We start from the raw sequence: 24,380 nt of genomic DNA, 5'->3' as shown, positions 1-24,380 counted from the left end.
CACAGGGCAGCTGAGCCGGAGGAGAGGAAGGAGGGGTCTCCACCCAGCTGTGCCCATGCAGATTGTCTCCTGGACCCCCTCCTGGCCTCCTGCCGGGCTCCCCATCTTGCCCCCAACCATCCTGATGTCCCCTCAGCCTCCTGGGTCCCTGCCTCCTCTCTGCTTCCCCCCTCCAACACACCAGCCTCTCCCACCTCAAGGCTTTTGCCTTTGCCGCTCCCCCTGCCGGACACTCCCTTCCTCCTAATGTCACGTGGCTGAGTCTTTCCCAGAAGCTCGACTACCACCTCTGGATCTTGCTGCCCCCAGACCATACTGTCCCTCTGCCGTCCTCTCCTTCCTTCCTAGCAGTGCACAGGAAACAGCTAGCATGCTCACTTCCCTGTTTAACGTCTGTCCCCACCCATGACCCCTCCTAGGGGGGTGTTAGGCACAGACGGGATGTGATGGGGGTTGTGCTTACCCTGGGCTTTGAAGAGCAAAGAGGATGGGCAAGGAAGAGACCAGTGAAGGTCACCAGCTGAGACCCAGCCCTCAAGGTACATAACCTCATGCCTATGGTTCACCTGCTTTGTGCATCATTTATGTATCTAGAGCCCCATTCTGCAGAAGAAACTGGGAGGCCAGAGAGGCAGCTGCCATAGCTGTCCAAGACAGAAGTGCTGGTGCCTTGGCAGGGGCAGGGAGGAAAGTGGGCAAAATCAACAGATATTTAGGAGGGAACATGACAGGAGTCGGACAAGGGTGGTAGCAAGAAAGTAAGGGAAGGAAGGATGCCTCCAGATTTCTCCTTTGGACAACCAGTCAGCATCACTGAGAGGGGAGACGCTGGCCTGGCTGGGGACTGGGCTTGGGGCGGGGGATGAGGGACAGAGGGACGGGGGATGGGGGGCAGACATCCTGAGTTCAGTTGAGAAGAGAAGCAGAGATGTTTCTTAAAAGGAACTGTATCAGTTGCCTGTTGCTGCCTAAGGAAACTCTCCAAGCCCTAGTGGCTTTTTTTTTTTTTAAGATTTTTATTTATTCATGAGAGACACACGGAGGGGGGGCGGGCAGGGGGCAGAGTCACGCACAGAGGGAGAAGAAGTCTTCCTGTGGAAAGCCTGACACGAGACCTGATCCCAGGACCCGGGGATCACGACCTGAGCCGAAGGCAGATGCTCAACCACTGAGCCACCCAGGTGCCCCAAGACCAAGTAGCTTAAAACGAATCATTCTTTTGCTCCCAAACCTCCAATTTCGGCGGGGCTCGGCAGGGCAGCCCAACTGTAGCTGAAGGACCCACTGTCAAGTGGTGGCTCACTGGGGCCCAGCTGTCGGGGCTGCAGATGGCCCCGGTTCATCCCCGGGCTCCGGGGCAGCATGGGGGCTGGCTCCCAACAGTGAGCACATTATCAGAAAAGCATGTGGGGTAGGAGATAACGTGGCAGGCACTGTTTCTGTAAAACCACCTCCTCCGGGAGTGACAATAATAACGCATGGCTCCTGAGCACTCACTCTGCACCAGGAACGTTGCACACCTGGAGCCACCTCATGAATATCCCAAGAAGGAGGCCCCATTCTTTTCCACATGGGGACAAAGAAGCTCGGATAGACCAAGTGACTTGTCCAAGGTGACACAGTATCTGGGTCGAGATTTGAGTCTAGATCTTTCCCACCTCCAGATGGCTCAGAGCAGAGCTCAGCCTGATTTTTCTCTACACCTCATGCCCCACATGAGGAGAAGCTGGAACCCTGAGGTGCTGGTGCTGGTGACAGACTGACGTCAAAGGCCATGCAAGCCCAGCAGGGGCTCCAGCACTCCCAGCCTGAGAACCTGGGAAAGCTTCGAGGAGGCTGAGGCCTGACCCCAATGCCAAAAGGTGATGTCTGGTATGAGTTCCCCGGTGGCCCTGAGATGGCTGGGAAAATACCCCCACTGCCCTAGGTTTCCAAGGCCTTCCCCATCCTGGTCCCGGCTGGAGGCTCCAGTGCATTCCTCACATTCCATGGCTTTTCTCTGGGAGGAGGCCTCCTTCCCACAGGAGAGGCCCCTTGTGCTGGGATTGGGAAGCCAGCTGCATTTCAGCTGAACAGCACCGGCTCCCCAGAGGGGCCTCTGGGGCTTTGGCCTTGTTGTGGGCACTTTGTGCAGGAGACTCTGTTGATCTGCTGTGGGCCCAGTGAGAAAGGCGTACAGGGAGCTGCCCGCCGTGCCTGAGCTCCTGGGCGCCCACATTCAGGCAAGCTCGGGAGCTGGGGAGACAGGGAAGCCCAAGACCCTGCGAGGCTGCCTGCCAGCTTGCTCAGTGACCTGGTGCTCCTGCACCTGATCCGCAGGCTGCTCTACCTTCCTCCTGGATCTGTTGGCAAGGCGCACCTGCCCGGGACAGGACAAACCACAGGGGAGGCGCTGGGGCCCATTGCATGCTGACATTTTGCATCCACCCTCTTATTGAATCACTACAACCTCTCTGAGAGGGAGACAGTGTTGTCCCCATTTTAGATGAAGAAACTGAGGCCCAGAGAGGAAGCCCCAAGTCACATGGCCAGTGAAGGATGGATCTGGCTCCTCCTGAGTCAGCCTGGGTACCGCCCACCTGCAAGGCTCAACTGCCTCATGGTTGAGCCTTGACCCCCCGACTCGGTGCCAGGCTCAGTGCCGGGTGCCCAGGGCACAGCCACGGGGCAGGCAGGCATCATCTCCACTCCTGTGGAGCTCACAGACCAGGCGAGGCCGCACATGAGCACATTGATGTGAAATCACAAGCTGTGCTCAGCTGTCCGAGGACGGAGGCCTCACAAGGAGAGAAGCTGGTGCAAAGGGAGTGAGTGGGCCGGAGAGGATGGAGTCAGCATTTCGGTTATACTTGCAGCAGCTCCCCCCTCCTCCAACCGCGGGACTCTGGGCACGTCTCTTCACCTCTCTGGACCTGTGTCCTTTCTGGGGATAGTGAAACCAACCTCTCAAATGCTGTGAGCATTTCATGAATCAACACGGATGAACCATTAGCATTTAGAACCTGGCCTACAGAAAACAGCTGCTGCCATCTCGTCCACCTGGGTGGGCTGAGGCAAGGGTTTGGGAGGTAGAGTGTGGAGCAATGCTCTTCCTGCAGGCAGAGCCCACCACTGGCTCTTGGAACATTCTAGACCTCAGGGGGACAGCGTCAGGGGATGCTGCACTATCCGAGTGATCAGGATAAAGTGGAGAAGCAGGGTGAAATGAAGCCAAAGTCACAGTTTGCCCATTTTTCAGAAAACAGGTTTCAAGAGGGGAAGTCATTTGGTTTGAAATCAGCAGAGCTCTTTCCATGCTGCCGTCTTCAGCTGCATTCTCTCCAGCCTCTTCCCTGCCCCTACCTCTTCCCATGCCAGGCCCTATCCCCTACATGAAGTTCTGGGATCCAAAGGGTAACATCCTGCACCCACCCCCCAAGAGCATCCCCAAACGCACCAGAGTAACCAGGTTTCAAGAACAGAGAGTAGGAGGCGGTCTTGGTGCAACACCACCATCTGCTGCCCATACCTCAGAACTGCAGCTCTGGCTGGGCCACTTTGGGCACTTCTACTGGGCTCCATCTGAGACCCTGCCTTCTGGGTACGTGCAGAAAATCCAGACCCGAGACAGGCAGTAAACAAGGCATCAGACAAGTAAGCAAGGTCATTTCAGATGGGCATGCATTTTAAGAAAGAAAATCAAGAAATAAAGAGGTCTTGTGATAGAGCAGTGGTTCTCAAGTATGATCAGATCTGGGGACCCAGTGACACATTAATTTCTTTTTCATCTCCTTCCCTCACAAGGGTATGATAGAGTTTTCCAGAGGCGATATGACATGTGATGTCACAACAGATTGAATGCAGAAGCAGATACTAGAATCCAAAAGAGATTTACAAAAAAAAAAAAAAGTGAAATTTATTTTGTTTTGAAAATAAAGGGTTTTTTTTAAAAAAAGATTTTATTTATTCATGAGAAACACACAGAGAGAGGCAGAGACACAGGCAGAGGGAGAAGCAGGCTCCCTGCGGGGAGCCCAATGATGGACTATATTCTAGGTTCCTGGGATCATGACCTGAGCCAAAGGTAGATGCTCAACCACTGAGCCACCCAGGTCTCCCGAAAATAGTTATTTTTATAAAGAATGTGTTAGGGGCACCTGGGTGGCTCAGTGGGTTGAGACTGGCTCTTGATCTTAGCTCAGGTCTTGATTTCAGGGTTTTAAGTTCAAGCCCCGCATCAGGCTCCACATTGGGCACAGAGCCTACTTAGAAGAAGGATGGGTTATTTACATTAGCATGCAGTGAGCTTACTGTTATTTTTTCAATGAATGGATAAACAAACAAGTTTTTTTAAAAACACTTTTTCAATTTTTATTTATTTATTTGAGAAAGAAAGAGAGAGAACACAACAAGCTGGGGAAGAGGCTGAGGGAGAGGGAGAAGCAGGCTCCCCGCTGAGCAGGGAGTCCAAAGCAGGGCTCCATCCCAGGACCCTGAGATCATGACCCGAGCCAAAGGCAGACGCTTAACTGACTGAGCCACCCAGGCGCCTCTAAAAGATTTTAAAGTCATCTCTACATCCAATATGGGACTCAAATTCATAACCCTGAGGTCGAGTCGCATGCTCTACTGACGGAGCCTGCCAGGCACCCCTAAACAATTCTTTTTAAAACACCTCAGTTTCCGTTTCTAACATGGTAGACTTTTTTACATTGATTCTTCTTTCTGTTACTCCTCGCTGCGAGAGCTGGGCACAGTTTGTGATTTCATATCTATGTGCTCATGTGCTGCCTCCCCTGGCCTCCTGTGAGCTCCACAAGGGTGGGGATGATGCCTGCCTGCCTCATGGCTGTACCCTGGGCACCCGGGATCGTGCTTGGCACTGAGTCATGGCATCAAGAACATATTTTGGAATGAATCAAACAGGGAGCCAGTTGAGCCTTTCGAGTAGGCAGTGCCCACCCTGACTCAGGAGCAACCATTTACTGTATGGTAAGAGTATAAAAGGGTCCCCGAGAGCAGAATGTTTGAGAACTGAAGTGGTAGTGTGAGTACGGACGGAGTAGTCAGGGGGAGATTCCTCAGGAGGGGGTGGGGGGTGACATTCTGCTGAGACCCGAGGGCCACAGAGAAGTCGACCGTATGAAAAGCAGACAGACATATGTGCCAGGTGAAGGGAACAGTCAATGCAGAGTGTCCTCGGGAGAACACAGTAGGTTGTTAGAGGGACAGATAGGCTGGTGGCCTGGCTTCGCAGAGTCTAGGACAGTGCCCAGTATGTAGGGAGGACCCAGTGGATGGTTCCTGGAGGGAAGAGAGGAGGAAGAAGAAAAGAGAAAGAGCTGGGAAGACACCAGTGAGTGGCTGGAAGCTTCCAAAAGGGGTAGGAGGAGTTGTCTTCTGGTTAGACATCTTCTAATCCTTCGAGGACAGCAGGGCCTGATAGGTCCCCTCAGTGGATTTGTTTCTTTATAGAAGACACTGAAGCCCAGAGAGAGAAAGCAACTCCTCAAGATCACCCAGACAGGACAGCCGTGGAATTAAAACTGGAAGCCAGGACTAGAGGCACAGGGACCATGTCCTTTTGGGTCACACGAGGGGCAGGAGGTGTTGAGAACTCTGTGTAGGGGGTGTGGGGTTGGCGGGGGTGTGTGTGTGCAAGTTCAGCAACTGAACCCCTTCGGCCTCCCCCTCATTTCAGGCTCCCCCCACCCCCAGCCCCGTGTCCAGAGCCTCTGCAAGACAACTGAGCTCTACCCCTCCTCCATCCCTCACAGAACAGGAGCGGCTTGCCTCTCCTGGGTCTCCAGTTCTGCCAACCCTGGGAGTCCCGGATTCTTCTTAACACACCCTGAGCATTACCGTGCAGGCCAGCCTTTACCTCCTGGCTCAGGCTGTAACCTCTTCTGGGCCGCCCACTCCGCCCTGCCCACCATCCATATCCCCGTCTCCACTAGAACTGGTCTGATGAATCTCGGAGGAGCCATTCTGAAATACTCTGCACTGCCATGGCTATTTTATCCCAACTGATTGATTTTCCCCATCCTTCAGGGCTTCCCTCATGTGTCACCTTTTCCAGGAAGCCTCCCCATACTGCCCATCCTTATCTCACCTCCCCTGACCTCTTCTGTGACAGTTCCCCTGGTGTCTGTCCCAGCACCTGGCGCTAACTTAGATGTCAGGGGAACACTTATGAGGCACTGGGCTCCGTCTCAGGTCTGTGAGAACACTCCCTTGGGGCGTCCTATCGGGAGAGTGCTGTCCCCTATTCTAAAGCGCAGGTGGAGGCTCAGAGAAGGTGAGTCACCTCCAAGGTCTCACAGCAGGTACACACAATGCTGGGATTCAGAAGGAGGTTTGTCGTGAATCTCAATCCTAGGACCAACTCCTAGGATTAAAGATACCCCGATGGACTGGACCCAGCTGCCTAGAAGACTGTTTTGATACAGATCCTGAAGGTGTGGCCAGATTCCCAAAGAGAGATAGGTGATCAACTACCAATGTCTGCCACGGTAGCTGCAGTGGAGAACAATATGTGTGCCACATATTTGCCAGCCCTTTACCCATACGCTAAACTCCTTCCTTTTTCTGTCTCCAAGGAACTCTTTGCCTTCCCAATGAAATATAAGCACCTCAGCAATAAGAACCCAGATTTTCTAGGAAGCACTGTCCTGAGGAAAAATTAAGGCTATTCTTTAAAATATGGTCAGTGGTGATGGTAGCACAACAATGTGAATGTATTTAATGTCACTAAACTATAACACTCAAAAATGGTTACAATGAAAATTTTATGGTGTATTTTCCTACAATGGAAAACAAAGAGAAATGCCCCCACGTATCAACTTGTAAGGTCAGAGTCTTGAGGAAAGTTTGAGAACCCACTTTAGCCCCTGAAGAATGCAATTGGCTCCCCCTCCTCCCCAGAACTATATGGACATCCCTCCTGCCTCTTAAGCAACAGCCATCCTTCAGGTGTAAGTCAGTTTTTAATATCAAAATGGTATTTACAGGGAAGCTACATTCATCAGTAAAAGTGAAAGAGCCAAGTTCACGCTCCATGGCCGGATCCATGTAAAAATCTGGTCTTTAACCTGTAGCCAAGTATCTATCCCCACATTCAGCATCCCCACGCAGGAAGCGTCTTCTCCAGTTAAAGTAAAACTATGGGTCCCTGGACACACTCCCAAGAAGGGCCTTTGGAATCCTTTGTTGGGATGGGACAAGTCCCCTACCCCAGGCATCCCCTGAGCTCAGTATGCCACCAATTCCCCAGCTCATGAGGTCCTTCTAATGGGCTTCATGTTCAGTAGACCTAACACCAGAGTGAACGTCAAAAGCCTGGGTCCGGGGGGGGGGGGGGGGGGGGGGGAGGGTGGTGGCGGGGGGTAAACAGACTGCACCTACTTGGGATTGGCTTCCTTTGGTATGAAGTCAAGGACACACATGTGTGCACACAAGCACTCACGTGCACATTCGCATGCAGAATCCTGGACTCTCACCAGCACCATCTCTCTAAGGGGGGCTAGTCCCTATCCTTCTGCCTCCAGAAAGGTTGTCACCCACCATGACCCCAGGATCAGCCTCTCAGAAGGTTACTTCACACACACATGTCCCCCTTGCAACCACACAGGACAAGTGGAATTCTCCTGTAGACTTTCAGCCCATGAGCACATCCCCTCAGAACCTCTCCAGGAGCTACATACCACCAGGGGCTGGGGTGACACATGTTCAGGGTTGCTCCTTCTCGGAGGCATCCCTGTCACCCCAGCTTAGCCCCTGCCGGACTTCCCAGTCACTGCAGCACTAGCTCCAGCTGGTCCAAAGGTTAAGGGACCCTGTTTATCTCACAGTGGATCTAAGGGTCCCCGAGCTATAAGTTCTTATTATCTAAAATTGACCAGAACTCATTATAAGCTTCAAATTCCATCTGGGCTGAAATAGCCAAACTGTCAGTCTGAAACTCAAATCCAACGCCCCCCTCCTCAGGTTACATCTGTAGCTCCCCACTACCCTCAGACAAACCTCAAAGTCCCTGGCAATGTGGCCTGGTGCTTGTCCATTTCCCATCTGTCTCCTGCTACATTCCCTGTGAACCTTCCAGAACCTCTTCAACCCTCTGATGCCCAGAACCTGGTGTCTGCCGTTCCTACTACCCAGAACTCATCCCTGCCACACCCGACCAGGGCTCAGCATAGGTGTCTCCCTCTTTAGAAAGCCTGCCCTGACTGCCCACACTCCACTCTACCCCGCACCCACCTGATACACCAGCCTGAAATACCCTGAAGAGTACTCCCCTGGCAGGGGAGCACCGCGCCTTGCGTGGACTAGGTGCGTAGCATCCTTGCCCACCTCCTGGGTGCTTCCCCAGCCCTGGCACAGCATCCATCTCACTGCATTACACGTTAACTTCTCTACCTCCCCCACTGAGCTAAGCGAGCACCTGATGGAAGGGCCCGTAAGTGGGTCCCAGCACCCAGAGCTGGTCCTCAGCAACACCAGATCTTTGTAGTTGAATAAAGAGAATTTCCAGGAATGCCAAGTGCCTGAGCTTCCCGCTTCGAGTGAAATGGGTGAGGCGGCCACTGGAGAGCGGCAGAGAGCTCCCTCACCCCTCAGCTGAGCTCCATCCACTGGTACCACTGGGTCACACCCAGGCGGCTCCCCTACCAGCCCCACTAGATTTGCTCCACGCCCGTGGCTGCCAGAGCTCTTGGCCCCAGACCAGCGCTCACCGACCCACCCAAGCAACCTGCCTGCAAGTCTCCAGGCCAGCCTCTGACCCTGTCCCGGAGCGGATCCAATCCTCCAAGCCCTGCCACCAACCACTCTCTCCCACAGGACTACCAGACTGGGCCAGCAAAACGGTCCCTCTTGCCATCCCCATCTCGACCTGACGGTACCTTTTATGCCCACCCAGGATCCCCTGGCCCCAGGGCTCCCCTTGTCTGCTCCCAGAGGAGCCCCCCACCCCACCTAGGCCTGAAGCAATCCAAACTCCCTTCCGGCCACGGTGCAGCTGCACTGCATGAAAGAAAGACGAGGAAGCTGAGCTAATTTGCACTACGATGTAAACGGGGGATGGCATCTGAACCCTTGTGGACATTCAGATCCAAAGCTCTCCGTCCTGGGCCTTCCCCAAATCAAGGACTCTAGGCCCTGGGCTGGTGACCAAGGACGCCATGCATGAATCATCCCCTGTAAACACCCAGTCCACAAGGGGTGCATCCACCCGTTCGCTGGGTCTAGGTCGGAGCTAGGAGGTTAAGAGAACCAAAGCCCAAATGCAGGCTGCTGGAGGCTGACGGGCTGAGGCCAGAGGCCAAAGCCCGGGCCCGGGGTCTCCGCTTCCGACCCCACCTGCCGCGGGAACGTCTCTGCCGGGCGCGCGGCCACAGCCCAGCCCCGGCCCCGCCTCGGGAGCCCCTGCATCCTGCCTGCCTAGACAGCTCTACCGGAGCCGACGCCCGGGCAGCAGCACCGCGGCGCCCTGCGCCCGGCGCCTCCGCTGGGTTAGCCCCATCCCAGCCATGCCGGCATCCAAGCTGCTAAAGGGGCGGTAACGAGGAGCGTTAGACCTGCTGTTAGTCAGGGAGAAATCCACAAGCCGTTAGTGTCCGCTGCGAGGAACAGACCGAGAGGGCAGGGGTTAGTCGAGGCGAAGCTGCACGGAGCCGGGCGGGAGCCTGGAGCCTGGGGCCCCAGGCGGGCAGCCCCCGAGGCAGCCGCGGGAGAGCAAGTTAGTGCAGAGGAGCCGCAGGGAGCCCACACACAGACCCGGGGGCCTCCTGGAGGTGAGGCGTGACGTCACCCCCAGGTGTGGCCCCGGCTGGCTCAGCGACTGGCGGGCTCTGGGGAAGGCAAGCTGGGGCCGGCCTCCGTCCCTGCCCCGCCCGGCTGCCGGGTGCGGACCTGGGGCGCGAGGAGCGGCCCGCGTCCGCCGCGGCGGGGGAGCGCGGCTCCAGGGGACCGGGGCGCCCTGCGCGCTCACCTGCGGCCCGTCCCTCCCGCCCGCTCCCTGACTTCCGGGGCAAGACACGCCCCTCAGGCCGACTTCCGGTGCTGCGCGCCCCACTCGGCGAATCCCCGGGCGGGAGGCCCCCTTCCCACGCAGGGAGGCCCCGCCCACCGACTTCCGGCGGGGGCCACGCCTCCTTGGCTGGCTTCCGGGGCGTGTCCTGTGCGGGGCGGTGCCTGCTGCACCTGCCGCTTTCAGGTGCGGTGAATTGCACCCTCGTCTCCCTCCAAATTAGGGCACCCAGGCGCCTTCTCTCTCTGCCCCGTGGCTGGGAGCCCAGTGCTCCCCGCCCTAGCCCCGCCGGCCTCCACCCTCACCCCCCACCCCCCACCCTAACCAGGGGCCACCAGACTTGCGCCAGAGGAGATGCTCGTGCTCTGGGGGGGGCCGGCCTCCTCCCCCCGCACCGCCGCCGCCTCCTCTGGGCCCCTGGTGTGGTCAGTAGGGCCGTCCCCCGCCTCAGACCCAGCCCTGGGCTCTGAACCCACAGCCAATCGGGGCAGCAAAGTGGGGGGGAGGGGGAGGGCCCCTGTGTGCAGGACCAGCCCCAGGAACTCTGCTTGCCAGGAGGGATGCCCAGAGCTCGGCAGGGCTGGGGTTAGTGGGAAGAGAAAACGAGGTTAGTAGGGGCGGGGTTAGTAAGTGAGAGCACAGCACCAGCGGACGGGGGCACCTCAGCGGACACACACAGAAGTCACTAGGAGAAAAGGAAGAACACACGCAGGTCCGTTAGTTGGTTAAGGGAGGGTCGGGGTGCGGTTGAGGCAGCCCCGGGTTAGACAGGTTAGTAATCGAACAAAAGAGCTGCCTACGGAAAAGAAAGCTGGGGACGAGGAAGAATGTGGGGGAGACACAGGGTTCAAAGCGAGTGTCTGGCCCCAGGCAGAAGGGTCTGTGTGCAGAACACCCCGAGGGACCAGGGCCCAGGCAGGGGACACGACCAATCGCGTTTTCTGGGCTCCCCACCCCCGCTCCCACCCAGATATCTACAGGTTCTTTTTAAGGATCTGTCCTGTGTCAAGAACTGTACATTCAGGGGAAGCCTCGCTGCAGCCTGTGAGGTGAAGGTCACAGTCGCGTTCTGCGGCTCAGGAAACGGGTTCAGAGAGGTTGGGTGACCTGCTCAGAATCGCTCAGCAGGAGGCGGCAGGGCTGGCGACAGTCCTAGTTGCGTGCCCTGTCCTGGAACGTGGGTCTGCACAGAGATCCCAGGCCACGGGCAGGGCCTTCTGGAGCGTTGTCGTCTGCCCCCACGTCCCAGCCCCTTGAAAGGCCCATGAGCTGCAAGGTTAGTAGGGTCTGGCTGCAGGGGGTTAGTAGGGCATGCTCGGGCCTGGTTAGTGGGTTAGTTGGTTGGCAGAAGGCCAGGCACCTCGTCACACGCCACAGCGTCCCGGCCGAGCCCTGGGTTAGTAGGTTAATCACACCATGCAACACTGCCCCGGGCCCCTCAGCTCAGCCCCAGAGGCCTCCCGCCCCGCCAGCCAGGGAGCCGGGCCTGACCAGGGCAGGGGCTCCGCCTCCACGCTTCTCAACCACCCCCCCAATCGAGCCTGAGTCCCGAGGACCTCGCCCCAGGCCATTTTGTTTCCCAATTTCTCGGCTCTGGGCCTGAGGGGCCCTCCCGCCGAAACAGTTTGGTTAACCTGAAAATAGATCCTGCTGGTCCTGGCCGGAAACCCCTGCCTGGTTCTGGTCAGCCCCCTCCCAGAAGGCTGGATCCTGTCACACTCAGGCACACTGGCGTGTGCACGCACACACAACACACACACACAGCAGCGTCTTCCCAAAAAAGGTGTGATGCCCCAAGGGCATCAAGTCCAGAGGTACCATGTCCAGCGGACATCTCCTCCACCAGGTGCCAGGCTTCTGGCTACTCCAACCGCAGGCCTGCTCTCCTACCCTCCCCCCCCAAAAAAAACTGCATAGAGCTCACCTGACTCCTAGAACCAAGTTCCAACACCCAGCCCCTCCTGGTCTGCTGCCTTTCCAGTCGGTGCTACAAAGCCCCTGAGAGTGCCCGGCTGGGTCATCTCCTATCCATGCTGTGCAGTTTCCCCACAGAAGCCCCACCCGATTGCCCCCTCAGTTCTAAATGATGCTCCATAAGAAAAGGGCTCTGTTGCCATAAAAGGGGAGAACGCTGAATCCTGGCTGTCCTTGAGTACTCACAATTCCCCTTGGCACTTTAAAGGCTCTGATAAGTCCTGCATTTCAGGAACTGGTTGAATTTGAACTCCACCAATACCACCTCCCCTTTTTGTTTAAGAGCAATGACATCTCCTAGGACTTACTTTGGGCAAATCTTCCAGGGCCCTGGAGGCTATCAGCTAAGCCACATCCTTCTCGTCCTTCAAGGCCCTGGCTGGTTCAGGCTTGCTGGAAAGCCTACCCAGGTCATTCTGGAATCTAACTCCCACCCCACTAAGCACTCAGAACCTGTGCCTCGGTGGACTGTTCTCTGCCGCATTCTCCAATTCTCCAGTTCCAATTGCTCAGCCGTGCAATCCTGAAGGTTTCAATCACAGCCAGAGCTTCACCTATAGCCCTACTGCAAGCGACCGGCACAGGAAAGAGCCACAGTAGGTGCTCACTCCTGATGAGAGGGTGGCCCAGGAGGCCTTTGGAGCTACTCATGGGGCAATAAAGTACGGCCACCTCCCCAAGCTGATGCGAGATGGATATTAAGAAAACAGGCAGGGGAAGGACTAGCCTCTGGATCAGAAGATGCCGAGTTGGCAGTTCCAGAGCACAGAAAATAGATAAGCCCTAAATCTAACCTTCCAGTGGGATGGGAGTGTTAAGTGAGCAACCTGCTAGGGGCCCAGCACTGTGCAGGCATGTGCCCTCACTGACTCCTCCCCGTGCCCCACCCCGGAAGGGAGCACATGGCTCCTGTTCCAGAGTTGACATCAGACTCACAGAGAAGATGTGACCTGCCCAAGGCTGCACAGCGGGGGACACACCCCCGGGCTCCAAGGCCCAGGCTCTTCCCAGGACATCCTTCTCCTGGGGCTCCTCCTCACTGCCCTGGTCCAGCCAGCTCCCTGAATCCATCCCTGAGGCTCCAGGACCGGACCATCCTAGCACAGTGCCTCCCACACTCAACCCTACTTCCCACACCTCTGCTCTGCCCTCCCCATGGCTGTGGGGCTGCCGAGGGGGAAGATGGCTCCAGCTTTCCATGCTTGTGGTGACCATCTGTATGGACTGGGTTGTGTGCCCCCCACACACACACACAGATTCATAAGTTGCCACCATCACCCCCAACAAGACCATATTTGGGGATGGGACATTTACGGAGGAAATTAAGGTTCAAAGAGGCCATAAGAGTGGGACCCTAATCCAACAGGACTGGCATCCTTAGAAAAAGAGGAAGAGACACCAGATCTGCCCCTCCTCCTCACCAACCACCCCCCCGCCCCAAGCCCCACACATGAGCACAGAGAAAAAGCTGTCTGAGGACACAGCCAAGAAGGTGGCCATCTGCAAGCTGTGGAGAGAGGCCTCGGGAGAAACCAACCCCCGCTCACACCTTGATCTTGGACTCCCAGCCACCAGAACTATGAGAAAACACATTTCTGCTGTTTAAGCACACCACCACCACCACCCACCCGGGGCTGTAGTAAATGTTAGGGCAGCTCGAACCAATGCAGGCTCTCTTTCCCCCCCCCCAGGAAAGGAATGCCCAGTTTTTAAACTTGCCTATGTTAGACCATGGGCTGCTCTTGGACAAGCGCTGGACCACCCCCACCCCGCGCCCCGGAGCGGCTGGACTGGGTAGAGAATGGAGCCGTGCGCAGGGAAGTGAACCTGCAGCCGTGTAAGGAGGAGGCTGCCTATGCCTGGGGCCCACCCTGCCTGCCTTGCCCCCCAAGGACAGAATCCAGGATCAGTGCAACACGGAGCTGGGGTCTGTGATCTGACTGGGGTGACCGACCCCTTGAGCCTGGGGAGGACAAGGCTGGATCTGTCTCCCTCTTGTGAGCTCCCCCAGCCTGGGCCACCTGGTCTCTGGCAAACCCTGCCCTTTCAGGATAGCGTACCTTCTGCCCCTCCAGGTGGGCCCCAGAACTCGGCCACACTTGGGGAAGGGTCCTCCCGGACCCCAACTGCCTCTTCCCTCTGACCTTCAGGCACAGGAGGCACAGAGGCACAGGAAAGCCTCATGCAAAAAGCACCCACAAAAATGAGAATCACTCAAGAGCAGACGACGCAAGGCAGACTCTGAGCCGACGGAGGCCACGAAGCTGTGTCTCCCTCCTTCCCACTGGTAGCTCCCCCCTGACTCCCATCCCTGAGTTCCTGCCCCGTCCTGTAGGGTCCTTAGGGACCCCACCTTCATAAGGGTGGGGCTGGCGGGGCCGTGGCCCAGGTGAACACGGACTGGCCACAAGCAGGGCTGCAAAGGGGGACCAAGTCGGCACCAAGTCAAGAAATGGCCTCCAGGTGCAGACGGTAAGGTCCAACAGGCGGGGTCCAGGTGGACACGGAGGGGCAGGGGGCTCCCAGCCTCCCTCACACCCACCCCCAAGCTCTCCTCCAGAGCCAGGGCATGTCCTCAGCCGAGCGCCAACCGGGAGGGTCCTTTATCCACGGGAGGCTCCGTCTTAGCAGTTGGGAAAGATGAGGTCTTCCCAGAGTTCCAGGAAACCACCAAAGGCTGCTCCCTATGTCACCGTGGCCAGAGTCCCGAGTCACCCGGGCTCCAAAGAGATGACCAGGCCAGGCTGAGCCTCCTGGGGGGGAGTGCAGCGAGTTAGGACGAGGACACGGCCTCCATCCCCCAACCTAACCCCACCCCTGAGGCGGGGGACACCTTCAGAGACCCTCAGGCTCTCTAGACAAGGTGTGGGTAAGGGCTTTAGACACTAATGATTTTTAAAAGAAACTCAGGAACAGAGTTTCCCACCCTGGCAGGACTACAAGAGCAATAATAGGAGCCTGGTGCATGGGCAGACAAGGGGCAAGGGTTCAGGTGGGCAAAAAGAGGCTCCAGTGGCCCCAGGAGGCTTGGATTCCCTTTACAACATCCCTACCAAGGGCACTTCGGCACCACCTTCCCCCAGTACACACATATACACACACACACACATGCACACCTCCCAGGACGGGGAGCTCACTCCCTTGCTGAGACGGTGATAAATCATGTTCTCGTGTGAAGATCTGCAAGGGTGGAACAGTGTCTCTGGTGTTCACCTCTGGATCCCCAGGATCTAGCTCAGAGAAGGTGCTTGGTCCACGTTCGTGCTGAGGGAAGGAACGTACTGAAAGGTCTGCCATAACCCACCCACAGTGGTCTTGATTCAGTCCCCACACACCCCCCATAAGACTGCACAGAGCAAGCCTTCCAGCCACCTGGCTGGGCCTTCCTGGTGGGGGAACGATCATGCCCCCATAAAACTAAGCCCAGTGCAACTTCCTTCCCCACGCTTCCCCAGGCTTACCTGGCAGCTCCTAGCCAACAGGTGGGCAGCCCCGGCCCAGCTCCCAGCCACTTTCCCAGGTAGATCCCATCCTAGAAGACAAAAGAGCCAACCACGCCGCAGGAGAAAACTGCACCCAGGCCCCCTCCCCAGGTGGGGGGCATGGCCAGAAGTCTCTGATAACAAGAAGAAGGCCCCCCTGGAGCCAGAGAGGCTGGGCCCAGGCACACTGCCCACCACCTCCCTTCCTCCCACCCCCGAATGTCCTTGGGTTGAGGGGGGTGCCCTCACCAACCTCTCTGTTCCCCAATAACAGCAGAAGGGGGCCCAGGACAAAGTAAAACAAATTCAGCTTGGCAATAGCTGAGTGGAAGCAGTGAACGGAGTCAGGAATTCAGAGTTCTGATCCAGCTCAGCCATCATCCTGTGTGGCCCTGGGAAGTCTGTCCCTCTCTCTCTTTCTCTCTCTGCGCCCTGGGATCCTTCCCACCCTGCATTCACCCAGAGTGCACAGTACTAACCCACAGTTCGAGGCAGCGGAGAGGAGGAAATAGGGGGGCCCTTCGGCTCAGCCTCAGATACTCTTCTGCCCCCATTACACACCTGCTAATCCCGACCCAGAATCATCTCTCGATTTTGCCTGTGGTGACAGCTAAGCTATCTTCATCAACCGGCAGACCTGTGCCAGGAGAGTCAGGGGGCCCCTCGGTGGGTGTTCAGAGTTTGCAATGGGCACCTGAGCCTCAAGGCACGGGTCCGGACCTGGAGGAAAGAATGTGGCCCTAGAGTCACAGTGCCAGTGTCCCCACTCAACCGCCAGGTAAAGAGGAGCCCTGGCCAAGTTTCACGAATATGACGACAGAGGGCCAGAACTGAGAAGCGCTGCCAGGAGTCGCCAGTCCCCTCCTGCCTCCTTCTGACACCACATCTACGGGTTCTTGAGGTGAGGTCACTTGACTCACGTCCACAGAAGTTCCCGATGGTGGGAGCTTACAAAATTCTAGCCTCCATGCCAAAAGCAGGGGTGGGAAGATGACCCTCTCTGGGGCCCCATGAAACAGGGACAAGGTCTTTGTTTGTGACACAGAGGGGTAGAAAAGCTGATCCCCACTCCCCCACCTCCACCTCCACCCCCACGTGGGATTCTGAGGTTCTACACTTTCCTGCACAGACCGAAAGAGGGCAGGCAGATAGGCTGCGGGCAGGTAAGTTGGAATACTTATCTGCAAGGCTGCTTCCCCAGGGCGGTCACGAATGTTCAGGAAGATTCGGAAATCCCCTCCTCTCTCCTCTGTCCCAGGACCTTGCTCTACTCTGTAAATAGATCCTGGGCTGCTCAGAGGAGCCTTGCTTGACACAAAGGCCCTTCCCCCAACCCTGCGGACCCCAATATCAATAAGGCAATGAAGGTTTCGAGGGAAACGCCAACCCCTGGGTGAAGCAGTGTACCCCTGTCTAGGAGGGTAGCAAGGAAGGCATGGGCGTTAAGGGCAGGTGAACAGATGAGAGTATTGCCTCCTTGAGACCACATATCCAACGTGCAACTCAATGTTCATTATTCTTCAAGGGTTACCTAGTGCCTGGCACACGGTGAGCATTCCCAAAATTGTTTTCACCAGCTGAGAAAATCTTTGTGCCATACTTGGTGATGTCCCAGAAGTAGGATATGCCTCCTGGAGTGGGAGGTGTATTTACCCCCAGTAACACAGATCAAATTAAAACCCCATGCGCATGGATGGATACACAAACGGTCGTACGTTTATATAATGAAAGCTACTCCTCAGTAAAAAGGAATGGTAGGGGCGGCTGGGTGGCTCTGTGGTTGAGGGTCTGCCTTTGGCTCAGAGTGTGATCCCCGGGGTTTCAGGGTCAAGTCCTGCATCGGGCTCCCTGCGGGGAGCCTGATCCTCCCTCTGCCTGTGTCTCTGCCTTTCTGTGTGTGTGTGTGTGTGTGTGTGTGTGTGTGTGTCTCATGAATAAATAAATAAAATCTTCAAAAAAAAAAAAAAAAAAGGACAAGTGACCGTTCCATGCTACGACTTGGACAAACCTCGAAGATGAAAGAAGCCAGGCACATGAGACTGCGTGCTGTTTGACTCCATATATGTGAAATGTCCAGAAAAGACAAACCTGCAGAGACGGAAAGTAGACTAGTGGTCATCTGGAATCAAGGGTGGGATGGTGGAGATTAGCAGTGAGTAGGTATGGGGGCGCATTTACCGAGGCAGTGGAAATATCCTAAAATGGATTTATGGCAACGGGTGCTGTACCTTGGTACATTTCCTAAAAGTCATCAAACTGTGCACTTGAAATGGATGTTATAACATTTACACCATGCCTTCCATAAAGTTAGACCCAAAAAAGGACAGAACCACTGATCCATGCCATAACAAGTATGAACCTCAAGACATTATCCTGAGCAAAAGAAGCCCAACACAAAAGATTCCATATTAATAGAACTTTAGAAAACACAAGTCTAGTTTCTAGGCAGAGGAAGCAGATCAGTGGTTCCCTGGGGCTGGAGCTGGGGCCGGCGGGGGGCGGGGCGGGGGCGGGGCGGGGGGACTGGCAGTGAAGGAACACAGGGGGATATTTTAGGGAGCTGAAAATGTTCTAGATGTGGATTGTGGTGATGGTTATGCAGGTGTCCACATTTAGCAAAACACAAAACATGTGATTGAAATGTATGCTTTGAATGGGTACACTTTATTATAGGTAAATTATAACTTGTTATTTTTCAAAACTCCTTTAGACGTAGAGGATAAGAATGGAGAAGAGCTGGATCAAAGGCCAGACAGAAACTTCCCTGTGGCCCCAGGGCCCTGGCATCTCAGCCCCCACCACCCCACACAGACCCCCCCCACCCCCCCCACCCGCAAGCCAAGGTCAGAGGCCCCAGCAGGGAGGCTCTGCTTGAGGGATTAGAGCCCAGAAGATTCTAGAGATCCCTCCTACCTCTGAGAGTCAGGAGGTTTCCACACCAATGGATTTCATAGCATGGGGCTGGTCTCTGTTATCCCAAGGGTGCACAGAAGGGTCACCTTGGTTACTCCTTCGACGCTGGTAGGGTTGTGATGGTCACGTAGACATGTCTGGAATCCCATGGGTGGGCTGGGAGATGCATCCAGCTGCTACGGAGAGAAATAGAAATAAAGAAGAGGAGGGGAATAAATATGTACCCACTAGTACACTAGAGAGTAGATGCCAGGGTCAGGCCAAAACTGATTCCTTCAGATGCAGATCAGAAGAAAAAAACAGGAGGGGCAACTGGCTCAGGTCACTATCTCAGGGTCCTGGGATCCAGCCAGGTGTTCCTATAAATAAAATATTTTAAAAATACAAAAGAAGGGACACCTGGGTGGCTCAGTGGTTGAGCGCCTGCCGTCGGCTCAGGGTTTGATCTCTGGGTCCCAGGATCGAGTCCCGCATCAGGCTCCCTGCATGGAGTCTGCTTCTCCCTCTGCCGGTGTCTCTGCCTCTCTCTCTGTGTCTCTCATGAATAAATAAATAAATAAATTTTTTTTAAAAATAAAAATTAAAAAAGATACAAAAGAAGAAGGAAACCAGGAAAGAGATCTTGCTGGGGCTGGTGCCAGCCAAAACATCCCCCAGCATTGGACAGGACACGGACGGGCCTAACAGCACGGGGTCCATCCTACTGGGCCATGCTGAATGATCCCACTACTGCTCTGAGCCTGTCCCCTTATCCAGGAAATGGGATTATAATGACACCCACGTCCCAAAGCTGCTCTGAGGATCACATGGGATAATAAATACTACCTATTAGCTCATATTCTATTATTTTCTTACACTGTTAATACTACCATCACACCCACGGCTCATTAACACCATTGTGGGATATTCATCCCCCCCCCCCAAACTCTGTGCCGTTCCTGGTAACGGAGGAACAGCTGCCAGGGAAATATGCATTCAGTTGCATTTTAGGGTCCCTCTGGGTTCTTGGGTTTTTTTCCCTGACTCTGGAATAAAATAGCTACTCAGAGAGCTGGCATACGGGAGATGTTGGCCTAAATTGCTTTGGATGAGTGAGTGCTGAGAAATAAGGGGAGCCTCCCGGGAATAAGAGGCGCAGGAGCCCAGCTGAGGGAAACAGACCCATCTGCAGAGCTGCGGAAAACCCTGTTTCCGGACAAATTCAAACACGGCAGGCACAAAAGAGGAGCTTCGAAATGCAAGTCGCCCTCAAACAAGGGAAGGGAGTCCCTGAGCTGCAGGGGGAGGGAAGAGACTAAAAGGAGAATGAAGGGAAACCAACATGTATTGAGGACAGATACTACCTGGGGGCACTTTCAACTACCTGACAAAAGAATAAACTGGGTTTTCTTGTCCCCATTTTACAGATGAACAAACAGGTTCAAAGTGTCTCACTCCAACATCACCCATCGAGAAAGTGGTGCGACTGGATTCTAAGGCTTATTGAACCCCAAAGGGGTGGAAGACTTGTGTTCAAATTGTGGTTGAGGTTAAATGGGAGAAGCCTCCAGGAAGGGATGTGTACACTGAAAACAGAGTGGCCAGGAGCCTTAGTACCACCACCATTGGGGAAACTGGCCCATGATTGCTAAACCATATCGGGTCATTTGATTCCAGTTGCTTCCACAGTCTCGAGGCAACGGATCAAACTGACATTTAGGAGAGGAGGTGGTGTGGTGCTGTAGTCACAAACACACGTCTCAGGGCCAGACGAGACCCAGGGTGAAGTCCTGACTCTCCTTCCAACTGGCTGTGTGATCCTGAGCTAAGCACTCCACCTCTCTGAGCCTGTCTCAGTTGTAATGCCCAATTCCCAGCCTCTTCACGGGGTCTCCACGAGGCAGCACCCAGCAAGAAGCCTGGCAAACGGTCACTAAGCTGTAGAGGCGTTGTGTTTTACTCCATACCCTTGAGTACACAATTGGTTCAGTCTCTCCCTCCCTTCCATGGCTCATCCAGCTTCCACAGGGGCCCACCTAGACCACAAGGCGGGGAGGGGACCCCCGCCTCATCTGATCCGATCAGCCTGGTGAGGGACACAGAGACAGATGTCACTCTCAACCAGCCTTTGCCTCTGCCCCAGTGTATCTCTGGCTATTGTTCCACAAAGAGCTCCAGCTGACAGATGAGCCAAGCCTCAGAGACTAGAGGGAAGGACCCCCTTGGAACAAAGGATAGCCTATAAGTTATTCACCAGCCCACTGAACTTGCACAATGGACCCAGTGCCCCAGAAACACCCCCCTGCTCAAACAGCCTAAGGGTCACCCAGAAGAGGAACCGACAGCCTCAATGCAAATAAAAGCAAATAACTCGAGATCAATAAAAGACTTAGGGGCCATGTAAGTGAACTCAGCCAGTACACAGTGGGCACACTCAGCAGTAATATCTTTATCAGGCACCTACTAGCTGCAGGCACTTCATACGTACTGCTTCTTAGCCTCATGACAGCCTTCTAAGGCAGGGAGTATGATTCCCATTCTACAGATGAGGCGACTGAGGCTCAGAGGAGGGAAATTACCTCCTTACTGAAGCTGAGCTTAAGAGGTGACCTGGGTGGAAACACGGATCAGATCCAGAGAAGGGAGTTAGAAATGAAAATATTAAAAAAAAAAGAAGAAGAAGAAAGAAAGAGAGAAAGAAAGATGAGAAAGATAAGATAAAAAGATGAAGAAAGAAAGAAAGAAAGAAAGAAAGAAAGAAAGAAGAAGAAAGAAAGAAAGAAAGAAAGAAAGAAAGAAAGAAAGAAAGAAAGAAAGAAAGAAAGAAAGAAAGAAAGAAAGAAAGAAAGAAAGAAAAATGAAAACAACTGGCAGGTCCAACCAAAGGGCACATGAGTATAGAGTACATCTGTCCTCTCCAACCTTTTACAATTATCCTCCATTGTATTAAACTGATACGTTCATTCTTAAAAATCACCCCAAATGATAAAATTCTCATTTTTAATGCAAGCGTAGAGAATGGGTCTCCTAAAGCTGGCACAAGGGGTTTGATTCCTTACGGGGGGGGGGGGGGGGGGGGGGCTCTGAAGACCAGCTCTCTCCTCCGTGAAGAGTTGGAGAGACAGAAAAAGCAGTAAGAGAGATGCAGGGTAGATCTAGAGCCCTTCTCAAATGGCGAGGGTCACCAAATGATCAAATGCAGGCGCGGAGGGGCGCCGGCGCTGCTACCCATAAATTCTTTCAACGTGAATTTAATCAGAGCCAGTGTGGGAGGGATTCAGTGCCACCCAAAGCCAGGCACTGGCCAAAGGGTCCCAGGGGATACCATTTTGCGCGGACTGCGACACGGTTCTGCGCTGGGGCGGGGGAGAGGCTGGGGTACCCTTCCCTCGACCAGCGGAAGGTCTGACCACCTGCTTGATGACGGGGAGGAGGGGGCTGAGTAAACACCCAGATGCCCAGCCCCACCCAGTCCTGCTGACTCATCCCCTGGCCACGTGGCACGGACATCTGCATATTTGAAGCAACGCCCCTAAAGTCTGAGAACCACTGTCCTCAGGTCTCCCTGTCAAGTGGAATTACTCATCCCCGCCTCCCCCCGCCCCCCACAGCCCCCAACAAACCCAGGCGATCGCTTAGCCCCCAGGTGCTCCCAGAGGGGGATGCGCTTCGGGAAAGTAAAGCACTGCGCCCAGAACCAGCGTTCTGCTCGGGGTGGGCGCTCGGTCTGGGGTTGGCACCGGCAAAAACAAAGCCTTTTCCCGCACGTTCCGTCGCCTTTCTCTCCCGACCCCTCTCCCCGCACCAGTCTCCCTCCCCTCCCCCTCCCCCCTTCCCCCAGCAGCAGGTGGGGGCGGATCTCCCGCGGCGGCACTGCAGTGGGGTGTGCGCGCCAGCAATCCCCGCGCGCGCTGGTCTGGAGCCTGGGGTGGACAGGAGGGATTCCGGGTCCCCCAGGCCTCCCCCTGCAGAGTCCCAGAAGCAATTTCTCTGGCCCGGGACCCTCCGCTGGGGGCACAGGAGATCTGATAACCCCCTCTTCATTTCCAGCCTCTCTAGAGAGCGTCCTGGGGAGGAGGAGAGGGGGCAAGGGTTCTGAGGGCTCCCCAGACCTGTTTGGGGATATACACCGGGCTTTAGAATTGTACATATCTGGATACAGAATCACTGGCGTTGTGACCTTGGACACGTACCTAACCGTCTCCGGATCTCAGCGTCCTCATCTCTAAAACGGGGTTCTTAGCTCCTCGTGGGACTGTGGTGGTAATGCGTGCAAAGCACTAAACACGTTGCTGGCGTAAAGTAAGCTCTCTGCAAACTGATGGGTTATTTTTATCATCATCATTGCCATCATTCTTCTCAAGGAAGGTGGTTTTCCTGCCCTCCCCATCCGCGGGACCCACCCAGCGCGCCGCACGTCTAGAATCTGGGTCCCACCGACGGAGCCCGAGCAGGCCCTGGGCGGTGGGCTCGGTAGGAGAGAAGCGGGGCTCAAGCACCCACCCCCACCCCGGTTCCCAGGCCACCCGGGCTCCGTCCCGGGCTGGGCCACTTAGCGGCCGACCTGATGGGCCGGCGAGGTCCAGGGTCCCCTCCTCCGGTCCGGCAGCGGGGCGTGGGGAGGGTCTTTGTTCGCCCTCGGATCCCGACTGAGGACAACTCGCCCCCCGCACCCCGCACCCCGCACCCCCCTCCCCTCTCCCTCCCAGCGCAGCCTCCCCCGCGGCCCCAAGCCCCACCCAGGCCCGAGTCTTGGCCGCGCTGGACGAGTGCCGGCGGCAGGAGCTCTCCGTCCTGCAAAGGAGGGCCACTCCGGGCAGCCCTTGCCATCCCCTGAACGCTGCCGGGGACCCCGGGACCCACCCTCGACCCGACCTCGGGGAGCGAGGCTGTCGGCCGCGCGCGGGCGCCGGGCGCTCGGGGAGGGGGGGGCGCGAGCGCCCTCGGCGGCTCACCTCGGGTCCGCGGTCCTGCGGCGCCAGTGCAGAGGGCTCTTTGTGCCCGGGCTCACGGCGCAGAACTGGGGGAGCCCCTGCAAGCGCCTCCCACCGCAAACTCCTCCCCGCACTCGTCCGCAGCCTCCCTCCCTCCGGCCCCCCGAGCGCAGCCGGCGTCGTCTTTGTAAGCTGCTGCAGCGCCCATGAAATTTTAATGCGGGAGCGGCTGGCGGGCGGAGGCGCCCCACCCCCGGCCGCGCCTCGGCGCCCCTCGCCCCCGCCCCCCCCCCACTCCCCCGGGGTCCGGGCCGCCCGCCGCGGGAGGCAGGGAGGGTGGGGGGAGCGCGCCGCCGCCCCCGCGGCACAAAGGGGCGAGCCCGCCTCCAGCATCCCCGCCCGCGGCGCTGCCATGGCAACGCTGGCCGGGCTGGACTCGGCCCGGAGCCCAAGCCCGGAGCCCTAGGAGCCCGGAGCCCTAGGAGCCCGGAGCCCTAGGAGCCCGGAGCCCTAGCCCCGAGCCCCGCGCAATCAGCGGACCCGGGACGCGGGCCCCGGAGCACCAGGCGCCTCACCCGCGGGGGCCCTCGGTGTGCTTCTCGGTGAATCCTGCCAGGTGGACACGCGCTTACGGTGGAGGGAAGATTCGAACCCCTGCCCGCGCCTTCACGCCCGCGTGCGTGCCACGACACCCCTCGGCCTGACCACTTTTATAGGTTTGGTCCTTTGTTTTTTGAACAGCCCTCTGCTTAGTACCCACCCTTCGGTAGAGCAGTAATGCCAGAAAGTGGTCCTAGACCAGGAGCATCAACATCACTTGGGAACTTGCTAGAAATGCCAATTTCAGGTCTCAACGCCAGCACTACGGGGTGGAAAACTCTGGGGTGGGGCCCAGAGATCTGCATTTTATTAACAAGCGCTCCAGGGGATTCTGATGCACATTCAAGCTTGGGCACCAATGCTAGACGGTTCCGGGGGCCTCTATAACCAGCCTGTCCTGGGTTTTAATTTCAGCTTTGTCCACGCCCCTTAGCGGATGACCTTGGACACACCATTACTGAGACTCGGTTTCCTAGTCCATAAAGTAAAGAT

At 56.1% G+C, this 24,380-nt stretch overlaps 1 long non-coding RNA gene across 8 annotated transcripts; it reads right to left on the bottom strand.

Moving 5' to 3' along the window:
* Window positions 1-6,692: 6,692 nt before the first annotated feature.
* On the bottom strand, window positions 6,693-23,468 carry LOC140619534 (uncharacterized). Of its 8 annotated transcripts, none has more exons than XR_012019414.1 (7): window positions 23,310-23,468; window positions 18,376-18,551; window positions 17,471-17,550; window positions 15,942-16,734; window positions 15,442-15,596; window positions 15,097-15,244; window positions 6,693-14,733 (listed from the first exon to the last, which is right to left on the bottom strand). It is a non-coding gene; the product is annotated as an uncharacterized lncRNA (long non-coding RNA). The 8 variants fall into 8 exon arrangements; XR_012019416.1 differs by having other exon boundaries at window positions 16,024-16,734; XR_012019410.1 differs by adding an exon at window positions 22,548-22,672 and having other exon boundaries at window positions 15,442-16,734; window positions 23,310-23,467.
* Between the last annotated feature and the right edge of the window lie 912 nt (window positions 23,469-24,380).

The sequence above is a fragment of the Canis lupus genome, chromosome 27 (assembly GCF_048164855.1).
Source record: "Canis lupus baileyi chromosome 27, mCanLup2.hap1, whole genome shotgun sequence".
NCBI lineage: Eukaryota > Metazoa > Chordata > Mammalia > Carnivora > Canidae > Canis > Canis lupus.
Note: the sequence above shows the minus strand (reverse complement) of the source record. Positions and strands in the feature narration are given on the sequence as shown.